This window comes from Bacillus rossius, chromosome 16 (assembly GCF_032445375.1).
Source record: "Bacillus rossius redtenbacheri isolate Brsri chromosome 16, Brsri_v3, whole genome shotgun sequence".
NCBI lineage: Eukaryota > Metazoa > Arthropoda > Insecta > Phasmatodea > Bacillidae > Bacillus > Bacillus rossius.
This window is the reverse complement of record NC_086343.1, coordinates 15,843,363-15,864,299: the sequence shown is the minus strand read 5'-3', so window position 1 is coordinate 15,864,299 and position 20,937 is coordinate 15,843,363. Positions and strand designations below refer to the sequence as shown.

General features: G+C 39.3%; 1 protein-coding gene and 2 long non-coding RNA genes across 6 annotated transcripts in view; 1 reads left to right on the top strand and 2 right to left on the bottom strand.

Moving 5' to 3' along the window:
• LOC134539866 (protein grainyhead) overlaps window positions 1-20,937 on the top strand; it is a 272,758-nt gene that overhangs the window by 158,646 nt on the left and 93,175 nt on the right. The window lies entirely within an intron of this gene.
• LOC134540082 (uncharacterized) lies at window positions 1,759-6,921 on the bottom strand. The gene is made up of 3 exons (XR_010076405.1): window positions 6,851-6,921; window positions 4,488-4,593; window positions 1,759-2,280 (listed from the first exon to the last, which is right to left on the bottom strand). It is a non-coding gene; the product is annotated as an uncharacterized LOC134540082 (long non-coding RNA).
• On the bottom strand, window positions 13,126-19,730 carry LOC134540377 (uncharacterized). The gene is made up of 3 exons (XR_010076439.1): window positions 19,665-19,730; window positions 18,243-18,354; window positions 13,126-13,299 (listed from the first exon to the last, which is right to left on the bottom strand). It is a non-coding gene; the product is annotated as an uncharacterized LOC134540377 (long non-coding RNA).

Genomic DNA, 20,937 nt, shown 5'->3' with positions numbered 1-20,937 from the left:
TCCGAACATCAAATCACGTGACCTGTAGCCAATCAGATGGCCCGAAAAATTCCATCCGTCTGCCAGCCAAAACCTTGGCAAAGCTTTCAGCTTTCGTCGGACCGCAAAAACATCCAAAAGTTCCGAGAGGCATCGTCTTTATTTTAAAACAGTTTGTTTACTTGCTAAGCTGCCTCCGTATTATAGGGCCTATATTTTTTTAACTTGCCTATGAACACAATAATTCAAGTTCGATGTTTGAAACAAAAAATCGTCTGAAACACAAAAAGTAATTAATAACGCACGGGAAACTCGAAACTATATTAAAATATTATTTTAGAGTAGTTTCAATTATATGTGCTTAGCGTACACGATTGTCAACATTGCAAAACTTTTCGAAAGCCTTGATAGTCAGTTGGCAGCATCTGAGTGGAAAAATATAATCACGGACGTGCGGATTATTGTGAGTCACTCGGCTTTTTGACGGACGGATGGATGGCGGGCGGATTCGACGTATCATTGTGAATCCAGCTTTATATATCCACAGTGTCAACTAACAACTCACCTTAAATAACCTAAAGATTCGTCGTGGATACATATAGCTGGATCTTATCAAGAACTGTACGCTTAATCCCGATATCTTATGGGTAAGCAAGCATTTGAACAGATTACAAATTTTTTTTTTTTTTTTTGTGTTCTGAACAAGATTTTAAAGGTTGCTCCGAGTTCAATCTTTTGAAATTCACGTAAAACTCAGTAACCGAATGCTCTGGATGATATGTATTCAACTGTTCTTAGAGAGTTTTACTAAAATTGCGAAGTTATAAGAAAATTCAATTGTAGTTATTGAGAGAGTATTCAGCATTTCAGACTCAAATTGATTTTTAATTTAGACTGTGTTATTTTTATTTACTTTCTATTCATTATTGCTTTATGTATCTTCGTTAACTGAATTGCCGCCCAGAAATGTATTGTAATCCTCATTTTTAAGAAAGCTGGCTGTTAACGTGGTAAATGTGTCTATTTTCATTTCCTTATGACCGTCACAAGTTCTGAGTTAAATCAGGACATTGATTCACGTGTTTAATTGCAATTATGGCTTTGAAACATTAAAAGTTTACGCAGTATGTTTTCCTTCCTACTGAAAATTTTTTTGTGGGGGTTACTACCTTGTTCTGGACGGATATTCAATTGTATTATATCACCAGGCTATGGACTTAAGTGTCCGTTGTAGGCTACGCCATTAGAAAGTGTGCAACAAGATGGTCGAAAACGTTTTTAAAGTTTAAAAAAATAGTTAACGTAATTTATTACGCCTTTGAGGTAGAGAATTTTTACAGAATAATAAATGTGAAAAATGGTTCCCGGAATTTTTTATGTAATGTTACAAATACTCGGACCTGTAATAGTGTGAACTGTTCAATGCATTCCCGTGTAATAAAAATCTTAACTGGTTTATTTTAAGAAACTATTGTAGTCTTCCTAATTTTTATAAATTTTTTAAGTCCAACCTATAAGTGGGAGCTTATAGCGAAACAATAAAATTTTTCGTCAATTATGGATACAGAAAGGATTTTTAAATACTTAAACAAAAGATTCCTTCGGAAACAAGTTGCCAGGAACACATGGCTATGGTTATTTTTGCACATATGATATGCGTTTCTCCATATAATACTGAGTATTTCTTACGAAAATTGTCACATAATATTTTATTTTAATTGGGGTTTAATTCAAGCATAACATTTTTAAACCCTGGAAAAGATAATCGAATATCCAATAACTGGACATCATTTGTTTTATTATGCTTATTAATGTGCGCAGATTATACTGGAAATCTATTCAGAAAACGGTTTTCAAATAACTTTAACTATTGAAGGTACTGGGACAACACAAAGCATAAATTCCCGGGTAAGAATCCGAACTCAGTGTAAATGCGAACACTATTTTTTAGTGATACAGTTGTTTTCGTGTAAATGTACAAATTTACAAATATCTGTAATTTTTCATTAATATTTCTGTTTCATTTACAAAAAAAAATACAGTGTATGTTTCCAAAATAAACCTCCTTGCAATACGTTCAAATTTATCCACAGTACGCCGAACTACACATTTACATTACACATCTTTTTTTATTATTATTCAGAATAATTTCATGGACGTACGCCATTGCTGGGTTACACTGGTCGTCGTTGAAAATCCTCAAGAACATGCTGGACTTGAAGTTTGACGTGGAACGTTATACTGTTGCCAACTTGGATGTAGGGAGTTCCTAACCCGTCGAAGAATTTGTGGACGCCGTACCTGCAACAATGAGCACAGATTTACGTTTCGAACCGAGGAACTAGCATCAGCACAATGAAACAAAGCACTTCACGCACAGGCCTCGCAGTAGGGGTACTTCCAGGGTTTGTGAAACGCTGGAATGACAACAGCACGACAGACGTTATGCGTGCAAAATAACGGGTTATTGTGAATTGTATTTTTTTTTCATCCGCGCGTCAAACGTAAACAAACAACATTCACACGGCATTTTTCTTGCCATCACGTTTTCACTTTTCACTACATATACGACGGTCATGATTGTGCACCGTTGTAGGCATCGTTGGAAAACTATCACGATGCAAATTTCAACAACCGCGCGCCCGTGACGCCATGAAAATATATATTAAAAAAACTGCACAGATACGTCAAACGTGATTGTTTTTTTTTTTTGCATCGCGCCCATCGTGTTATTTTGGTTCCAGCACAAAACCCAAGATTCAGAGGAAGAACACGCTGGGAAAATAACTCTGACGGTGTTTTTGATACAGTTAACGTTATGTTATTAAGTGTTCATAGGTAAAAGTCTCGCCAGCTCTATCCTTACCAATCTCAAACCATAGGTAGAGACCGGAGGAAAACGCGGATTAATTTCGCGATAGGTAGCGAATATAGCGAGCACAGCCTTGTGTGGCCACTATTTAACATAATCAGCGTGAGTTTCTGCAACACATTTTAAGAACATCAAGTGTCCGTACTGTTTTCTTAATTTTACGAAATTTTGTGTTCTTTTAATATTATATACGTATAGCCTATATCAAGAAACTTATTTTACGAAGAAAAAAAAATATTATACACCTGATCAGCTTAATCAGATATATAGAGACTTTAACATAAAATTTTATGATTGTCTAGCCTCTTAATCATATTCCAGCTCTAAAATTAGTCACTAGAAGTACAACTATTGTCTCGTTTTTATTATGTGTTTGAATTATACAGGAATAACTCAAAACATGCCAAATAAATTGCAGTCATACTTACTGATCTCATATGTTCAGAGAATATCAAACAATTAATTCACAGTCACAGCCAAATTAATTTTTATGAAAAATTCTGAAATTTGTAACATTAATTCATGCGGCAAAAAATTTTAACACCTAAAAAGTCAAAGTTTGTAAGATAATAATTCAATCTTTTTGTTTTTAAACTGTTTACTGGCTATGTTGAAATGGCATGCCCTTTAAAAACTACATATTATAGCCTATATAATACAGCCTCAGTTCGTAAATTAATGCATATTAGGGGCGTACGGATAAGTAATTGGGGGATCTTAAAAGTTAAAATGAGCTTGAAATTGAAATATATTTAGTTTCTAAGATTTAGTTATTATGAAGGCTTTTCTTATGTTATTTTAATAATTTAAAGACTTTTTTCATATTTGTTTATTTTTTGTTTCAATCCCTTATTTAATGAAAAAGAGTTTTATTTTATTATTTAACTATACACTGTATTGACTATTAATGTAAATTCAGGTCTTCGTAATGAAACTATCTAGCCGACCATACCAACCCCATCTAATCTGTGAAGTCGTTCAGATTATAGTGTTTTTATATACTCGTCATTCATACACGATGTAACCTTTTCTACCCACTGAACCATGTCAGACACACGTTGTCATTTCATAAGGTATAATTTTATTTTTTAAATTTGAAATAAATATTTTATTTAGTAATAATCTTATGTTCTTATTATAATATATAATTTTTTATTATTAATATAAAACATTTTTGTGCGGAGCAATATGGCGATAGCGAGATTTAAACAAAAAAATGGTGACTTGAAACTACGTCACAGCATGCCCAATCTCCTGGCGATTCCCAGAGCTCAGTGTGATGGTTTTTTTTTTTTTAATCCTACTTTTCCCTCACGTTGGTCTGTATGTTTTATGGTGTAATTGCATCTTGTATTTCATTTTATCCTTTTTGTGTTTCTTCGTGACCAATTATCGCTGGAAGAGACTTTTTTTTTTTCAGTTTGGAACTGCGACTCTTGTGTAACCAGGTTTGTGTAGCTATTATTATTATTATTATTATCATCTTCGTTATTGTGTGTATATTTGGCATCGTTGCCTCTGTGCTCAATTACTCATTGAATGAACAGAATATTTTCGGGAAAACCAAACCAAAACCCAGCTCCGCGGTGACAAAGGGTGCGCGGTGCGCGCGCGGACCGGCGAGACAGCGACTCACCGTTGTTGATGGTGAAGGTGACGGAGAACTGCGGCAGGCTGCCGAAGCAGGGAGCCCGGAACACCCCGGGAGGCGGCGAAGCACCCGTCCAGCTCGTCAGCTGCGTCTGCAAGGAAGAGGGGTGAGGAGGAGGGAGGATGAACACTCACGACTGAGACATACGGGAAGCCTTCCTTTCACAGACGAGAGAGCCAAACGCCCGATCGTGCATCTTCGGGATTTTTATTTTTTTTGTTCATTGTAAATAATATTTAAAAATTCGGGAATAATTTTATTTGGCGCTACAAATATTCCGCGCCGCCATACTTTTTCGTTTGCCGTGTGTCCGCGAATGTTTATTTTGGACAACTCATGATAACTCTAATGGTCAATTAGGTTAGGTTAGCTACATTATAAATACTTTAAAACATCGTGGACGGTTCATTTGGTTAGGATAGCTACTTTAAAGATACTGTGAAATAATGTAAACGGTTTCCTAGCGCTGGCTACCTATTAAAACCTTATATGCTAAGCAACCATAAAATGATTTTACAGTATTTTTAATGTAGCTATACTTACCTAATATAACCAACCATCCACAATGTTTTAAAAGTATTTATAATGTAGCTAACCTACTGAATAATTCTCTAAATTACTTTTTGCTAATTTTAAGAATGACATCTTTTAAGTTAAACCCGCGCATGTGGAGAATAAATTCCCGCGAATTTTTGATTTTTTCACCCAAATAAATACACCTGTTGTGGTACGGAAGAAAAAAAAAAGCGAGAATGAACTTCGGGGAACTTCGGGTGTGTCTCTCTCGTCTGTGAAATGAAGGCTTTCCGAAACATATGGGCCGAGAACGCCGTTTATACAGCGCCGTGCGCACGAGCTCTGAGAAGCGCGGCTGCGGTCGCGCCAAGGGCGATACTGGCCGGCGCGTCGCACGCACCTTCGCCCCTACGCACGAGGCACAGAACTGGCGCGCAGTCTAGAGGTGTAAAAGTAACTAAAAAAAGTGTACCCGTATGTATTCGTTACTATAACAATTAGTACTCGTTACTATCGTATCGTTACTCGTTACTTCTGATACCGCATAACATGCTATGTTATGTAACAGCAACGAATCGAGTCGTATTTCGTACGCGTACAGTATGACGTCGCGTAAATAATAATAAATCGAATATAAACAATTAAAAGTATTTGATAATTAACAGCTTTTGTTAACCAAGAAACAATAAAATCTCATTAGAGCAGCTTTATTATAATATCTCTTTTAAGATAAGAACAAAAAACGTGAAAATACGCGATAATAAAAAAACAAAAACATACATATTTATAATTTGTAAAAAATACTTTCTTACGTTGTTTCTGTTCCAATCTCAAACTTTGTCTACACACACAATACCTTTAATAAACAGTAAAAAACTTGGACGACGAATTTCCAAATTATACTTTTCTTAATAAACAAACATCGTTCTTTGTAACGAATAAGCGCGCGCATGCGTAAAACATACGGAAGATGCGAGTAACGAAATGCATTCGTGTGTAACGTTTCGTTATTCGTTACTAGATGCCGCACCCGTTACTCAGTAACGAATACATACGGTTTGCTACAGCTCTAGTGCAGTCTTGACGTCAGTGTCGCGTCTCTGTGTGGACTTGAACAGGGTGTCCACAAGTACCTGGTGTCTGCAAAACACCCGACTAAAATATTCGACTGAAAGAGACCTATTCCTTCGCGACGTGTTCAGCCCGGGCAACGCCAGGGAACTTCAGCTGGACTCAACAATCATCCGTCTCATCCGTCCGTAACTCGTCCTTCCGTCGATCACGTGACGTGCAGCCAATCAGATCGCCCGAAAAAAGAAATTCCATCCGTTGGTCCGCCAGAAACTTTGCCAAGCCGTAACTTTCGACGTACGGACGGATTAAATCGTAAATTCTTATACCTATTTCTGAAAAGCATTGTCTTTATTTTAATATTTTCTTAATGTTTTTGTTTATTTGTTTAGATGGTCCCGCATGGTGTTTTTAACTTACATACGAAAACTTTTCGATTTTGATATTCGAAACATAAATAAACGCACGGAAACTCGAAAATATATATTTAAATAAATATTTTAAGTTCGTTTGATGATTTATACTTAAGTGCTTAGCGTACATGATCGTCGAACCGGCAAACCTTTTTTAAAAAATATATACATTTTCTCAAATATTTAAAATATTTGTAGTAATTTGGCAGCAACCAAGTCGAAAAAAATACAATGACGTTCGCGCGTGCGCATCATTGCGAGTCCAGCCCAAGTGTCCGGAATAGCAACGATAGCTCCGTTTTGAAAACGTGCTGGAAAGAAAAAAACTGGGAAGAAAGTTGCACGCACGGCCATCAGACAACTCAGCAGCACGGCGAACAGGAACAGCCGGCTTCCCATGGCGACAGCGCTCTGGGTCCGACGACGACTGATGCGTCGCCGTATTTACGCTCCTCTCGTCCGGACACCCCGCCCCCCCTTGGCCAAGGGGGCGGGATGTTAGGGGCACTGGACAGTGACGGTAACCCCGTCACTCACCCGTCAGAGTGAAGCTGTGAACAGTTTTCCCTCTCCCCCTTTCCCCGTTACAAAGAGAGGAGCCGGAAGGCGTCGGTAAAAGCATCACTGCGGCCAACTTGTCGCTGGAATCACAACAGTGCGACGGCGCGACAGCAAAACACATCGCGCTATTGCGAAAGTCGCTGTTTGTGTCACCCCGCGCGGACGTGCAAGGATAAAAAGTTTTAAATATTAACATTTTTTTCCTTCCCATTACGTTCGCAGGAAACATACATGGCCGCCAAAAGAAGGGCCCTGTCATTGATAAAAAAAAAAAATAACACGTAGGTTCAGCACCTGCCGCTAGAATTCGTTGCCGGAGCAGCTACGTCGACTATCGAATCATTCCATTTGCGGAGCGAATAAGGTAGAAACCATTTTATAAAACGGCTCTGATATAATCGAAAAAGACCCGAAGAAAAAAACATAACCCCAGCTTTGGACCTGATTTTTCGACAAGGAATTTTACTAAAACACTGCTCGACTTGTTAAACATTCACTAAAGAGTTAATACTTTAACATTTCCCTTTGGTTTTTGGTTACACATAAAAAAAAATATTCACGTCCATCGCACCGCGGCATCCACGCTAATGCGATTCAAGCGTTAAACGTGCTCGACTCGTCGAAAAGACTACTTGACTCCACTAGTTGGACGGACGGGTTTCGAGGGGTGAAATGGTGTGGCAAATGATTGTGAACCACCCGAACCCCTTCACTCGCAGACAACTCGTCCGCTCTGGTGGGCGGTCAATAGGCATCAGTGTCTTTCACGTGCTCACCTCCCACCAGCAGACTCAACATAAAAGACACTAACTTGGCATTCGTTCTTCACACCGGTCACCTAGTTGAGTCCAGCAAGGTCGCAACGGAATGCGTTCCATTTGTCGGTTTCAATGTGGAGCAGTTCATACAAGAAATTTCGTAGAAGCAGTCCCGCGATATGGGGATATGAAGCTCTTCGAAGGATGATCGTGACATGTGGAAATAGTGGAAGAATTTATCTTTGAGGCTAAGCAGTTGTGTAGCGAGAAAACGCCCGTTTCCCGATTTTGCAACAGCGGATGGACTCACACTATTTCTTCGATTGGGCTCCCTTCTTTTTGTGCTTCCCTTCTTGCAGGAGAGCAAGCGCATCGGGTTCTAACATTGAACTGAACTCCCGTTGGGAAGAGAAGTTAACTGCCACAAGTTGCCTGGTGTGAAACCAGCCCCCCCAAAAAAAACGTATCTTCACACGGCAGTCAAATAGTCGAGAGTCAACCAGGCAACTCAGTTGAACCAATCAAATGGCCTGAGAAATCATCTATACGCTGTATTAAATAAGACTGCGCTCGCTTATCCGATCGTAATGCCGATGGGAATCGGCGAGAGAGGGGAAAAAAAATCCTTCGATGTGCATGACCGGTCACAGAGGGGGAGGGGGGCACCCTTCCGTAAGTTCCGATGCTCCCAATGCTGTGTGTGCGCACCGCCTTAATTAAATAAATCCGTTCAGTGCCGTGCGTGTGTTGACGAACATATAGTGCGACCACTTTGAATGAGAAGTCATGACGTCAGCAGTCGTAAGAGTTGGAAGAGTCTGCAGTTGGTACTCGTTGCCAGTTACTTCTGAGTGGCTTCCTTGAAATATAACGGCCTAAACCTAGGGAAAGTATGAGGATGGGAGTTGGAAGGGAAGGAGTTAGAAGATATATTGGTTAATCAGGTTTGGGTCAGCCTTAGTAGAGATGTGCTAGTTTTGAGTTAAATAAATAAAGAGGCGATTAGGCTGGCATTTACAAGTATTTGGAATGCTCTCTTTCCATTATTACCGTACACGAAGAACGATAAGAGCCGTCTACTCTTATTTACATTACTTAACTAAGATGAAGATGCGCACTATTTTTACTGTTGAATGTTAGTTAATTCGTCCGTGTGTGTTGCAGCAGAGGGAAATGATTATGAAAACAACTTGGCTAACTGTTTCTTGGGCTATTTTTTTCGATACTTTTACTATTGTGCATGAAAAAAAGAGAAAGAACACGCATATAAGAAAGAATCGCAGTCTTTGCTTTTGAATTCTAGCCTCGTAAAGGGCGAGATTTCATCAACGTTTCGGTCGATCTTGCAGTCGCCATCTTCCGAGTACCAGTTGCCATTCTTCGCCTTGGATGCGGTTAGGACCCACAAGCCAATCAACATAACACACATTTTATTATCATGTTTTAAAAATTAATTAATATTCCCGGCTTGTGCCTGAAGGGTTGGTGAGAAACTATAATTATACTTACTCCAAAAACATACATATGTGTGTGATGGTTTTGGGCTCAAGAATTATCTCGTATGTTTTGTGTTCGGGCCTGGTGATTCTTGCTCTCAGGGAAATGCAGTCCAGGCGTTTGGGACAGCTGTCACGAACCTTGGTTTGTTGAGTCGAAGCTTCTGGATTCGAATCCCAGCCGGGAAGGGGATTTTTCTTTTGTGGAAAAACTTCCTTCCTGGGTTTAGGTCGGTTGTTGTGCTGCCTCTTAGCCTATGTACCGCGGAAGACTGTGGCAAACCATTGCAGCGTTATTTGACACCAGGAGGACATGTCAAACTGATGAAGTGATAATGTTCTCAATGATCGAATTTAATAGACCACATAGTAGTTCAAACCGCTCTGTTTGGTTTAGTGAAATTCTACAGGTCACCGAAATTTTAAGACCACTATAATAATAAAAATAATAGTATATACTTAATTCTTACGTTCTTGACCAAAATAAATTTGTAAAAAAAATTGTGTTTACGCCTAGTAAGCAAATTTTATAGAAAGAAAAATTAAAGCTTTAATAAATTTTTCTCTGTACTCCTATTCGTTTTTGGTAGCTTTCTCTAGTAATTACGATTATTTTTTTTAACATATCACCGTATCATTGCTACAGGTTTTTTTTAAAAAAAACCTTATTCAAGTTAGTCTATATTTACCAAATTTATACAAATTCAAATATTTTTAAAACATTTCAAAATCATAACTTCTTCTGTAGCAAAGCTATTCCAAAACACAATATTAAAAAAAACCTATTAAGGACGAAAATTACAACCGATTATTAAGTTATTTAGTAAAATAATGATTGAGAATTTTAAGAGCTATGAAAATTACTAAGTAATTTTACCAGAAACTCATAACAAAAACATTAACTTACTAAATCTAATGATGCTACTTTGATACGTAAATGTCTGGAGACGCCCAGAGACTCGCTGAGGCTCTATTACCTCGCCTTCATCATATCTGAAATCATTTTCTCTGTCTCTTCTTCCTCTTCTTCCTTTGCCAAAGGCAGCCGCCGTGGGGGCATGAACCGTATTGCTTCTTCATTGCCTGTGTTGATTGGAGGGACTCCTGATCGCCTGCAGCATTACCAAGGTTTGGTGAGATTGTGCCAGTAAGGATTACCAACCTCGATTTTTTTTTAAAAAATGAAGGTTTTGAAGAAGGACAAACCTTTTAGCTAACTGTGAACCAGTCCTTTTGGCAACCAAATGTGAAGTCTACTTTTGGCGGGACCTGTATTTCGTTGGGATATTCCAGCCTGTCACGTGATGCCTTAGATTCGAAATAAATTTTATCGTTTTCCGGCCACCGATCGGGAGTTGCATCGCCCCGCGAAGGCGGAAATCATTTCCGAGCCTTGTGCCCGAAGCCGTGAGCAATCGACCTTGGACGGGCGGACCGCAGAGTTAACGACGACGCAGATATCTTGGTGCACAGCATTTGGTGAGAGAAATTACGCGAATGCGACAGAATCGAAGGAACGGAAAAGCGTAACAACCACGGCGCCGCCATCTGTGGCGGATGCCGCAAAACAAAGCTCACGAAGACCAAAATAAAATTTGTTTTTATTAACTTTTTAGTGAATTTTAACAAGATGGGCAGTATTTTAATAAAAGTCATTTTGAAAATCTGGTCCAAAGGCGGGTTTTAGTAATTTTTTTTTCCAATTTATTTATTTTTTGCTTTTATCGGAAGCGTAACCTTATATAGTTTAAAATTTCGGTCTGCAAATGGATTGATTCGGTAGTTGACGTGCTGCTCCGGCTATAAATTCCAGCGGCGGGGTGCGTACAAACTACGCGTGATTCTTGTTTACAGAAACGTAGGTAGTTGAAAGCGTAATTCGCGTAAATGTATCACGCGAGGGGGGGTGTCAAAAGATCGCTGTGCCATGCCTGTCTGTTGTATTAAAAATAATAAATGGGATGCGTAAGTGTTAAATAATGTGTGCCGTGTCTCAAATTTAAAGGAATCGAGGTACCTCGGTAAAAGTTTTTTTTTTTGTTTTAGTACCAACCCTCGTGTGTTTGGATGTAACAGTTGATTATTTGGAGGCACTAATTATACATTCATATTTGCGTCTTTGGGGTATTTAGAGCTACCACTTTCAATATATCAAATTTGTGTGCATTGCATTAGGTAGGCATTTATGAAAATAAGTTCATCACCGAACATAACCTTTAGGCTCTAATAAACCTTATGAAAATCCTTAATTTTTTTTGTAATGAATATCAAGACACTGAAATACAAATAATATATATTTTATCAAAACGTATTTATTAAAAAGACTGAGATCCTGAACTTGAGAAATTCTCTTTTTTAAAAAAAAAATGCTTTATTCTGATATAATTCGGGACAAAACTATTTTTTTTTTTTTTTTAACTGTGGGGTTGGTTGTGGTCAGAATCGTTAGTGACAGATTTCAATGAGAGAAAGAAAAAAATGGAATTATGTTCGACCTAGGAGTGACATCTCTGTTTACGTGTGTACTCCTTGGTCGTGACCATCCTACTTCAGAGGCGACCTCGGAGGAGCGGCCAAGGCGACAGACCCAAGGCCGTCGCCGCGCGACCGTGGAGCGACGGGCGAGATAAGACGTGACGCCTTACACGAGGGTTTTGAATACTGGCGTGAGTGAGAAGGGGGGGGGGGGGGGTAAAGGAGAGTAGAGGCATGCGCGACGAGATTTGGATCTGTATGTGCTTCTCCTTCCCCTCTTCCTTGTTCTCAACCACCCCGTCTCTCCTTGTTCATGGTATCTCTTTCGCCAAGAGCCCATTGTGACGGAAACAAACACGACCGGCCGCCGCGATTTTTATTGGCGCTCGTAACGTTTCTTCTCCTTACTTCGTAATGCGGCCAGAGGTCGGCTTTAAACGTTTGGAGGCCATGGCTTTAAGAGCCTTCATCATTTATTTCATTTTTTTTTTTCATTTTTTTTTTCATTTTTATTTATTGATGGAAACTCTACAGATGAGATGCGTGTTACCTTATCTTTGCGTGCTGCGTTTCGGTCGTAGGGTATGCATTGCAATTGTGTGAAAAAATTCTTGGTGAGAAAGTATGGGAATATGCGATTTCATAGCTTTCGTCTGTCGTAGAAAGCAAAGAAATAAAAAAAAAAGTGTTGTATGCCATTGTTTTGTGTAAGTATCAAATCAGGCATGTATTAAAAAAAAAATTTCGTCTGGTTAACTCAATGAAATTTCATCTTCTGCTGTTCTACAACTGAATTGGATAGGTAATGCGAATAGCTTATATTCTGTACTCTCGTTTTCTAAAGTAATCTTTGTAGAAACCTGCAATCAACAAATAATTAAAAAAAAACCGTCATGATGAGTTTCAGAAACTGCCATTTAAAAGGTAGGAAATTATTTGCCGAGTACTTTTATTACAAATAAAGAGGCGTCAACTTAATTTGTGTTTTTTTTATTATTGGAGGGGATGGGGGTGTTTCATAATAAATTCAGTACGTATACAGTCGTTTGTTGCTGTACCTACCGTACATTTTATAATATCTCAGATAAGATTCTTTTCGCCCATCTGTTCTTCTTTTAAGGGAAAGCAAGAGTTTTATTCTTTCAAATAAGAGACGAGCTTGTTTAACCTATGTAACCTATGTCACAATTCTTATGGTAGTCTCAGGGATAATTAGTCCGACTCTGAAAAGAAAAATTCTTTCTGAAACACGTTGTCTGTATATTCAAATTATTTTTTTTTTTTTAAGAACAGGATTCAGGGTAACTTCAAAATGTGTTAAATCAGACGAAGGTTTTTGCGATGAAAAATAAAATAGTTTTATTTACATGAGGTGCAATTCACTAGTGGTTGGAGAATAGTAGTAGCAGCTCGTTGTCTGGATCAGCCTCTCTGCTGCTGTAGAGATTAAGTGGTGGCATCGCCGGATTATCGCGCATCCTCTAAGAAGAGCTGGAGTTGGTAGACGCTAAACAAACAAACAAAAAAATTCACAGATTAGCGTCGCCCTACGTCCTTTTGCAGTGCAACGAACAAGATTACCATCTCCTCCACATTCTATGACCTATATTCAAAGCTATGACTAAGTCTTGAGTCATGAGCGTGGTGATTACTGTTCACTAAGAGCTCTGCGGTGTGTTCTCTCAGTTCGAAATTCACGTATGTAGAATGGATCTTTGGAAACAAAACAGACGGTCAAGAAAAGTCCATCAGTAAAAAGTTCTTCACGCGCGCTTGAGTTCGCTAATTTAATCTAGATCAGAATAAGTTATCGACCCTTCACAAAAATAAGCCCTGTGAAATCATAAAAAATTAAATGAGGCAAGCAAAGAAAAAATCCAATAGATTTTATTTATAATAAAAATTATTAATTATTCCCTTTCATAAGTCTGGTGCACACATACCTGAGAAGCTCCAATATATTCTTATGTTAACTTTCAAGTAGCATAGCTTCATATAAGAATGGGGACAGGCTTCCTCTCTCTCATACTGTTGCCCAGATAACTGTATTTTCAGGTGTAGTTCCAAGCGTTTTAGGTTAAAATCAAAAGTAAAGTCGGCACTTTGCTTACCAATTTAATGCATCTTGCGCCCTAGGCACTGAAGCCCAAAACTAATCCAATGGGGTCTTTGCTAAGTTTATTCCAGGTTTGGAAAAATCTAGGGCTTTTTTTTTTTTTAAATAAAAACCTTACCCAAGGTTTTTTTTCCTGGTTTTTTATGACATTAACTGTAAATTTTGTTCAAAATGTCTGCATTTTGGTGGGTATTATGAAACCGTTTTTTTTAAGAATTAACTTTTTATTATTAAGGCTATTGAAAGTCTTCTGTTTAGTTGTTTGCACCCTTAGGTTTTCAACATAAAACGTTATTTATCTATTACATGAATGAATTTCTAAGGTATTAGTTATGATAAGCTGAAATCAGCCTTTGTTTCGCACTTAAGCATACATATTTTGTAAAATTAATTAAAAAATAATGTTATTTATTTTTATAATATTAGTATTTTAAAAAGTGGTTAATACACAGTTTTTTTTTTCAAATAGGTTTTATTCATAACATCCAACTCAAAACCCGCGGGTCACATACATGGCTGCCAACCCTGATTTTCATTGCGCGTGTAAGATGCTAAATTATGGAAACATGACCTCTTGGGGCCACAGCGGTTGAGTGGTCAGATGATTCGCCTCCCACCAAAGCACCAATGTGGTTCCAGTTCGCTATTAACAGGCCGACGTTACCGTCAGACGGCAGGGTTTACTTGGGTTCGGACAGCTCTTGTTCACTCTTTTTTTTTCGTTAATTTCGTCAATGCCACCTTTATTACCTCACCACCCTTTCATGACGTCAATCCCCCGTTCATTCATTCATTCATTCATACTTGTCGTCAGGGGCGCAACAACAAGGGGGGCAAGGGTATATTGCCCCCCCTCTGAAACCTTCAAGTGGGGGCAAACGGGAGCAGAGAAAGTGCTGTGTAAACAATTTTTAGATAATAAAACTGCTCAAATAGCTCCATTTTCCACCTTGAAATACAAATTTTCCCGGGGGAGGACCCCGGACCCCCCGCTTCAATAGGGGGGATAGATGATTCTTTATAAAAAGGTATATTCCCCCCCCCCTTGGAAATTTAGTTGTTGCGCCCCTGCTTGTCGTTATATTTGGCCAGGATGGTAGCAAGACAGGGCTGCGTTCGAGTTGAAGATTGTCTGCAGTTGCAAACGGGGATGATTTGTCAGAAGTCTGTTCAAAACAGTGACGATACTCCATCCCACCGCCGAGACATAGGGCTACGTCCCAGCGAGACTCTTATATCGAGCGGTCGACCTCGACTGCACTGTCGTCGCGATGATCGATCTGCTCGGTCCGACGTTCTCGGCGTTTTGACGGGCAGCAGCGAACATAGGGGGCCCCTCCAGCCTTTCCTCATCTGTTCCTACTCGCCGTCTCTTTCTCGTACCCCTGTGTAGATTCGTCGACTCGTTGTTTCGTCTTGATTGATCGTGTCGAACCTGACGACGCGACGGGCGAAGTAGGAGGGGATGGATGAAAAACCGTTCGCGAGATACGGACTAACGAACGTCGACTCATAAAACTTTTCGATTCAACGTTCGAGAATAAAAATAATCGCTCAGCATCACTGCGAACCTTTTTTTATCGATACAATCGAATTGAATTAGTTTATGTCTTAAAACACCCCTGCAAGAGAGTAGGCTAGTGATTTTTTTTTTTAATTTTATGCTTCAGAAAAAAATATATTATATAGCAGGCTCTGCTTTCTGCGACCTCAGCAACCAAACAGTAATTTGGCGTTCTCGTTCAAGAAACGGCCCAATCGTTCCACTAGTAAGTTTGTCAGCAGTACTGCGCCTCCGCCCACCTCAAGGAAATAGGGCGATGGAGTTGAGTAAAATATTTGCGTGGGCGGGAATCATGAATTTGCACCCCGAGATAACTAATGAAGCGTTTTTACGTATTTTAATATTCAAGGAAAAGCAGTAGTGATAATATTAAGTGTAAACCTAATTCTATATAAGTAACCAGTATTATAATTTTTTAAAGAATTTTTTTATTATATTTAGTTGTAATTGTTAAATAAATGAGTATAAAAATATTAAATTGCTTACGACTGATGTTTTTTTCCACTAAAATAGAGATAAAAATCAAGAATGATTGTAATGACACGGCGTGCGCAATGGTGGATGGGGGAAAGGTACATATCCCCTACTCACCAAGAGCCTAAAAAAATCTATCATTCCTACAAACAAAAAAAAGGGAAAGAATTTGAAAGAAAACAGCGGGAAAAGAGGTCTTTCACACACTTCCCCCTTCCCCTTCTTTTCAAGAAATTTAATTCAGTATACGGTCTTGCCTGTGACCACAAATGTTTTGTTATCCAAGTGGTTGTAGTTTTGACTTCAATTCTGTATCACGGAGGGAAAAGACGTTATGTCACATAAACCATATTTTTCATGTAAGCAGTTTAAAGAATTAACATCTCAATTGTTTTCTCAACTATTTTGTACTCAAAATATGTGCATTTTTGACATATCGTAGATATTAGTGTTGTGCGCCACTAGGATAAACGTCAAACGGTGATCACGTTCATGGTTGAAAAGTGTATTTTGGGCCAGAAGTGGACATAGTGTTTTATGCCTCCGATTTAACACAGTTTTTAACACGATAGTTATGGCGCATGACCACTCCCTCGACTTCTCACGGCGGACGAAACCTAACCTCCAATATCGGGGACGCTTCCGTCTAGCGGCAGGACAGCTGGTCACGTGGTAGCACGCAGCTGACGACCCAAGATCGTTTCAGCGTGATTACGTTGTAACGAGTCGGGCTCGGGACGCGATGATTAAATAATAATAATAATAATAAAATGACGACGTTAGAGCGCACGACCAGCGTTCCACGACGCTTTTTAATTGAAGGTCGAGTTTATGAAGACGTCGAGAAGATAATCATGCCAAGAAGAAAAGAATGTCTAGTGTAGTGGCGGGGAAGGGGGGGGATTTTCTTTGATAACCTATCGTTCAGCGGCAGATGAAATGGGCACACGTTGTAAGTGAGACTTCACACGCGGAGCAACCACACAATGTATCGCCGCGAACCGGGGCTGTTACAACATCGAGTCTGTGTAAAGTAAACGTTAGCTATGCACGGGCTGGCGCGCTCTTCAGATACGTGTATGTTTTGAGTCATTATCATTTTCGTTCACTGGGATCTAAATTACATTTAAATCATTCAGGGATAAAACACCATTTTAAAGGCAAAATTTTCAGGGGGAAAAAAGGTGTAGAGACTTCGCACCCCCCCCCCCCCCCCCACCATTATTTTTTTTTTTTTCGTATAACGAACAATCTAGTACGGAGACTAATTTAATTCCATTTTACCTCAATCCAATTTCCCTGCAGTAAAATGTTTTACTAAACTTTACAAAAATACTTTCGTAATATTACAAAATGTATTAAAAATTTATATTATGACGTGATGAAGCAATATTTATTATTTTTTTTAATAATGCATATATTATCAACAACAACCGAAAAACTTGGTCTATGTATGCATTCACGAAATCATATCAAACATGCAAATTAGACTAAATAATCTTTTCAAACCAATAAGGGAAATGTGTACATTATGTTGCAGGTAACATTTAATGCTCTGTTAGAAATCACAGTAAAATTACGGACTTTTAAAACGAAGAATGCATATGCGATAAGCAGTACCTGGAAAGTGAAAAGAATAAGAATGTTTCTGCTGGAGACTAAACAAGTTGAATATTTTGTAAACATTCCAAGATATTTCTAGAGAATTTTCATAGTCAAGTTAACTTAGTTCTTCCCAAATTTTAGATGAAAACTATTAGAAAGTTTACGAAAATAACTAAATCATTTCAACCAAAGTTCTTCTTAAATTTTAATTGAACCATTTTTAAACAGTGTTTAGAGTACAAGACTTCTCTTATTAATCGATTTACTTATTCTCATCATTAATTTCGTATTTTTTTCTTACAACTATACAACTGTGGGCAGTATATTACTATTGTGGCGGGCATAGCGAAGAAGAAAAAACCATGATTTACAATCAGAAGTTCCTTGGCTTGTGAGATTTAGCCGTTTCTAGGACAAAGGTTTCATACACGTTTCGGTCTATGTATATTGCAGTCGCCATCGTCAGGGTAGCATCTAACCACCCGTCTGTACCGATGCTGCCCTGAAGATGGCGAATGCAGTTTCTACCGAAACTTGTGAAACCTCCGCCCTCGATGCGGCCGAGTTCCTCGGGCCAAAAAAAAAAACTTCAGACAGTGGCCGCGGGAGCCTACGACCTTTACTGTTTTCAATCATTAGCATGATTACTCAAAATAACTTCAGCTCCGTCCATATATAGCGGAGTACTCACAGTTGGCTGGAGGCGGCGGGGGTCCGAACCCCCCCGGCCCCCTTCCGCCCCCGCGACAACCCGGCGGCGGCGGCGGTCCGAACTGGGCCATCACCAGGAAGTCCACCCCCAGCTGAAACAAAAAAAAAAAACGTTTCGTTAAAAGCTCCACCTGAACCGTGCGTTTAAACTACTTTACTTTATTCTGATAATTCTCAAGATTCCTCCAAAATAAATATTTCCAAAATGGGACTAGTGAGGTGTTTTTTCTTTTCTTTTTGGAGTATGTTTCCAAAATGGGACTGCAGGAATCTAGTCACGTGTTTTTTTTTTTTCAGTAAAAAAAAATATTGCGAGAGAGTCTTTCAGTAACTCGACAGTGACGTGCGAACACAATATAACCTCGGTAACGACCAAATTCAATTTTTTTTTTCTCATGTAGCAAATACACTTATAATACGAAAAACTTGAACACGAAATTCAACGTATAATTCTTTGAGATAATGCTGACCGTGAAAATTGTACGAAAGTTTGTGTTTTCAACTACATTTCTGGGTGTGAATCACACGTAATTTCCACGCCCGCCGCTATAATTCGCTGCCGGAGCAGCTGCATCGACTATCGAATCATTCGATTTGCAAAGCGAAATTTAAAACTATATAAAGTAACAGCTTCGATCAAAGCGAGAAAAAAAAAACTTGGAAAAATACTAAACCTCGGCTTTGGACCTGATTTTCGAGTCCCACCAAATGACGTATACCGAGAGCTAAGATGTTGCACATAAAATAAAATAGCTGTTAACACGTGCGTAACGTTTTTTTACAGCTAGCATTTTCATTCAGGGGTTCGGTAGTCCAGTGATTTTCCATTGTTGTGGCCGATAACTGCCCCAAGTCTTAATGATTCAAAAATTGCTACTGTAAAAACCTTCTTTTTATAACTTCCAACCCAGCGTACCGTCATGTGAGAGATTTTGTTTCGGTGCATAACATACGGAATTCTTCAACCAAGCGTATTTTTTCTCAAAGTAGCCGAGAACGATACCAAATACGCTAAAGACTGATACCGGACAGCTCCAATAATTTTTGTGTGAAAACCTTGCGTTTGTTTTTCAAGGCCAGAACGATAGATGGCAGAGGGTATGCCGCCCATGAACTACGCATCTGTTTAACGCACCTTTTTACCAATATTATGACAACGAAAATAACTTTATTTTCTCTTGGGAAAAAAATACTTTTGTTTGAAAATTACATAGATTTATGAGTTAAAATAAAACTCCATTTTTTCTTCTTCTAATTTCTTGTGAAGAAGTTGATCGTGATTTGACACAAAATATTAGTGTCGGTTTTTTTTTCCCCGTGTTTTTTTTTTCACGTTCTCGCCTGTGTTGTTGGTGCAGAGTTTTCCGGTGCTAGTCTGTGGTGTAATATTGACGATGCTCACCACGCAGTAGGCTGCGAAGACCGCCAGAAGTAGAACCAGGAGCTTCATGGCGAATAAGGTCCCAACACGTCCACAGCATCGTCCATGCAGTATTTATGGGTGTCGAGAGGGGATTGCGTAGCCTCCCTACCCCCCACCCCACCCCTCCTCTAATTTTCCAACTTGCCGGTTCAAAAAAACACCCCCCCCCCCTCCCCCGGTTGTACACAGACATCACAGGTACTCAACACGGCTGGTGCCAGCCCGCGCCGCCCGACAAAGCTTTGACGGCCGGAAGTGTCAATAATATTCCTCCCTCCCCCTCTCCCGCATCCTTCTAACTGATGGAGACGTGATTTCCGCGCTGACAAGGCATGATTGAGGGGGAGGGGGTGTGTTTATGAGGCAGATGCGATCTGCGAAAGGCCCGCCGTTGTCGGAAGCTCTCGCGCGCCCGCGCCGGGTGTGAAAACTTGTTTCCGACGTGTCAGCCGTGGATGGTAAGGGGGGGGGGGGGGGCGGCACAAGGGACAAACAATCGGGGACGTCATTCCTGTGCGCCGGACACACATCAACGTCGGTGGTGACAATTTTAGGTTAAAAAAAAAAAAAAAGTAGTTACTCTTTGACCTGCATACTTCCCCCCCCCCCCCCCCCGGGTGAACTTGGTTTGAAAAAAAAATAAAAAAAATGAAAAAATAAAAATAAAAACGAGTATTTCAGTGCTTGCCAGTGATGTGTAACATCTAACCTCGGTAAACTTCTAAACTCTTACGCGAAATTCAACGTGTAATTCTTTAAAAAAATAATGTCCAGGGATGATAAATACACGCGAATTGTGTTATCGACGACATTTATTTTCTGGACGCGATTTACACATCGTCGGCCGCTAGAATTCGCTGCCGGAGCGGCTACGTCGGCTATTGAATCGTTCGATTAGTGGACCGAAATTTTTAAACGGCTCCGATAAAAGCGAAAAAAAAAAAAAAAAAAAAAAACCGGGGTTGAACCTGATTTTCGACAAGGAATTGTATTAAAGTACTGTCAATATTTTTTAAAAAATTATTTATACAGTTAATACTTTAGAGTTTACCTTTGGCTTTGTGAACTTTGATTCGCGCCATCCGTCACAGATGGCAGCACCGTGGTTACGCATTTCCGTTCCATGCGACTTCCGTTCCGTTCACGAAATTACTCGTACCGAATGCCGCGTACCGATAGTTAAGATGTTTGCATGTAAAAAAAAACCTATCAGATTCCTATTTTTGAGGCCTATGGGTTTGGTTCGAACACC